Raw genomic sequence first — 3,768 nt, forward strand, 5'->3', positions numbered from 1 at the left:
CTGGGTCGACTCCGGCTCAGTCGGCATTGCTACCCAGCTCCCAGTGGGTGAGTGGCAAGTGTCGAGGGGCAGGGGTGCCTCCCTTCCCGTGTCACATCATCTCTTGTGAAACTGGGGAACCCCACTAAGGCTCCCAACAAGGAGGAAGAGGTAAACATTTCAGTGTCTGGTGGGTGACCCAGTCCAATCACCACGGCCCCTCCCAACCAAAGCTTTAATTCCTCTGCAAACATCTTTCCCAGATTTTGAGCAGAGAAGACATCAGGGAAAAAACCCCACCGCACCTTAGCCCATGTTGAACTCCTGACTTTCCCTTATATTGAAGTTGTATGTCTTCTCATTATGTATTCTGAAAGACGAGCAACTCTACTAACATTTATGAGGCACCTACTGTGTGCCTGCCGTTTTAGAGCTAGAGGTACAAAGATAAATATGACATCTCCCCTTTTCCCAGGAGCTAGTCTGGTGACAGGGCAAGATGAGAAAATAAGTGTCCTAGTCTTGATATAATGTGGAAACTTGTGCAACGGAAGCAGCTGGTGCTTGGGAGAACCAAAGCGCTTTATTTCCAGGGTGAAGTTGAGACTTAACAGTTCAGAGAAACAGAGTGCTTCCATGGTGTGTGACTCATTATCTGGTGAAAACAATTACTTCACACACCAAAGAGAACAGGGAGGGGAAGGGAGGAAGGCCCTGAAGGCGGTCCACAGGGCACTAAGCTCCCACACCGCACTTGACTCCATTTCCTTACTAGATGCACCCAAAGCTCTGTGGAGAGAGGGCAAGAAGCTGACTCCAGCCAGAGGGTTCCAGAAGAATCAAAAAGAGCCTTAACCTCTGGGTGGAGACTGGAGCTTGATCCTGAAGGACATTCAGAGGGCTCCAGATGGACAGTAGAAGAGTGTTGCTCCCCGCAGAGGGATTGATGTGACGGACTCTAGGACGAGCAAGGTCATCAGGTGTTCAGGGAGGGAGGACACCGGCTTGCCCAGGGGATGTGGATCAGAGGTGAGCACCTGGCAGCCCGGAAGGGCGCTGTTAGCTGGGGAAGGGCAGATTGGGGCCGCCCGCACACTTTCCCTACAAAAGGGCCACAGGGCCATTTGGTGTCCATGGCAACTTCTCAACTCTGCCCAGAGACAGTAGGTAAATGAACGGTGCAGCTGTGTGCCAAGGAAACCTGGCGGCCATTTACATGTGAGTTCCATTTAATTTTCATGTGTCATGAAATAGCATTCTTTTGATTTATTTTCAACCACTGGAAAAGGTCAAAGCCATTCTTAGCTCAATGGTACCACAAAAACAAGTGGGGGAGGGGGTGTTGGGACCCTGAGCTGAAGTTTGCCAACCCCTGGGTCTGAGTGCAGCTGGAAGAAAGTAAACAACAGGAAGTTGGGGAAAAATCTAGAATGGATTTTGACCAAGGAGCTTAAATTTTATCTGTTGGCCAATAGGATGCTCGTTAGCCCAGGGAGGAGGTACTCAGATGAGGTGCAAGTGGACTTCCATGTGCCCAAGAGGAGTCCTATGACACCTAAGAATGGGTCTACAATAAGGGGAAGAGGGTGATCTGACTCTGGAAGATAAATTACTGCAAGCACTCTTGAGAGGCATCAGCAAAACCTATTTACACACAGAGTACTAATTAAACTTTTTTTCTGTTGCTTTTTCATTAAAACAAACCCCACCCTCTGCTGGCACTTGTTTGTGTTATTCCAAGTACTTGAAAACAACAAATGGCATTTTCTAAATTACTCTGAGACAAATAGTATTTATTAACACAGATTGCCTTTGCTTATCTGATCCAGTTTATTGAGGTTTTATCCTATATGTGTTTAATTCCATAGGTGTGACTCAGAGTGGGAAGGCCGTGGGCTCCACCTCTCTGCAGAGAAGATACAATTACACTCAGTGGGACTGGTAAACATTTAACGGCCCACTCTCAAGGGGAAAAAAAGTGTGTGCGTATATTAATAATTTTATTTTAATTTTTACTGATTTACAGGATTGCAGCACGCACTTGATAAGTAATTACAAGTTGCCCACGACTCTTCAGTGTAAATTCCACGTAGCTAATTGACAGGCAGTCTGTCTGCAGTTTACCACGGTGACAAAACATAGTGTTGAATAAATGCTTGATATTATCCAACTCAATAAAGAAGTTACCCGTGCCATTGACAAATGAGTGTCGTTCTGACACCTGCGCTGGTTGACATTTGTTTATGTTAACGAGTAAGAGGAGCAACAGGAAGATGCACCCTGTAACTTCATTCATCTGTCTGTGACAGCAGCGGCCTCTCTGGTGCATCATGAAAGAGTGCACAAATATTGAGAATGTTCCCTCAAAACCTTTGCGGCTCACAATGACATGACTACAGACATGACTTTCTTTCTTTCTTTTTTTGGTGGTGCTGGAGATGAAGAACTCAGGTCCTTGAGTGTGGAAGACACGGGCTTCACCACTGAGCTACCCTCCCCAGCCTGATGTGACCCATTTCTAAATACAGTCTGCATCGTTAACATTTTCTCTGTCACTTTATTCAATTTAGACAATCAATGAAACAATAAATCAAGACATGAGCTTTAGCATTTGTCAATTCTCTCTGTGGACAGTTTCAAGAAGAGATTTGTGGGAGCACAGTGGTGGATAGCATTTCTGCTGTACAGATACAAAAACAACCTGTAAAATTCCTTAAAAGCTGACAACCAGCTCCCTTGGAGTTCCTACAAGCTGGCTCCAGGATAGAGCTGATTGTCCCTCATTTATCTGGAATGGTCCCTTGTATATCAGCACTAAGCGTGTCACTGATAGAAACCTTGTTAAGACAAAATAATAGCCCTCAAGTACCCTTCCTTTAAAGTTAGCTATGAATACATCAGCTTGTCGTCCATTCTCAAGAATTAGCTCTACTGGTCTAAGACGTGCTCATTCTCAAGTGTCTAGGACTGATGGTTAGATTCTCAGTAGTGACTTGGCCCTGCTTATGTTGTTATGACAGTAAGGAGCTTTTTGCCTCCAAACATAAACCCCGGAGCGTGGAGCCATGAAAGTGGGAGCAGGAGGCTGGTGTGAACTTCTCTCACCCAGGGAGGCTGATCTACCCACCCTAGGCACAGGGAGGCAAAGCGGGCTCTTTCACTTGTTAAGTAGTGAGATGCCTGGCAGATAGGCTCCCCGCTCTGATGGGACGAGAGGGTCCCTTCCACGGCTCTGCTTTTGGGAAAGGACTTTGTGGTGTGGAAAGGAGGCTTCCATGGTCTCATGGCTAGGTTTCCCCTGTGTGTTGTTTCTATTTATTGCACTCTTGGCCACAGTTCTCCTAAGGCCCAGATCTGTCCATTCCCAGAGTAATCATTTACAAGTTAATAGCTAGTAGCCGAGCAAGTCTAGTGTGAAACCAGCCAACCCTCCAGCAAGTTTCAGAGTTAAGCACATATCGCACACCTTGATCAGAGAGAGAAGAATGTCAGGTTCTTGTGAACTGCAGGAGGCAGAGAATTTCTTGGAAAATGGGCTGCTAGCCAGTCTCAGTGGGCTGCTGCACATTCTCCTTTTCCCCATGGTTCGAATGTGGTTTGCCCTAATGGTTCGTGTGTTGGAAGCTTAGTCCTTAGTGTGGTGGTGCCATTAAGAGGCGGGGCCTAGTGTGAGATGGTTAGATCATTAGGGACCCAGCTCTGGGAAGGGGTTAAGGTAGTTTTCTTAGGACCTCCATTATCTCTCAGGAGAGTGAGTTGTTCTAAAAGAAGGAGTTTGACCCTGAATCT

At 46.4% G+C, this 3,768-nt stretch overlaps 1 long non-coding RNA gene across 1 annotated transcript; it reads left to right on the forward strand.

Annotated features, from left to right (window-relative positions):
- The first annotated feature begins 698 nt into the window (after positions 1–698).
- Positions 699–2,586, forward strand: LOC114094652 (uncharacterized). The gene is made up of 2 exons (XR_003583100.2): positions 699–1,008; positions 1,848–2,586. It is a non-coding gene; the product is annotated as an uncharacterized lncRNA (long non-coding RNA).
- Positions 2,587–3,768: the final 1,182 nt, after the last annotated feature.

The sequence above is a fragment of the Marmota flaviventris genome, chromosome 14, assembly GCF_047511675.1.
Source record: "Marmota flaviventris isolate mMarFla1 chromosome 14, mMarFla1.hap1, whole genome shotgun sequence".
In the NCBI taxonomy this organism is placed as follows: domain Eukaryota; kingdom Metazoa; phylum Chordata; class Mammalia; order Rodentia; family Sciuridae; genus Marmota; species Marmota flaviventris.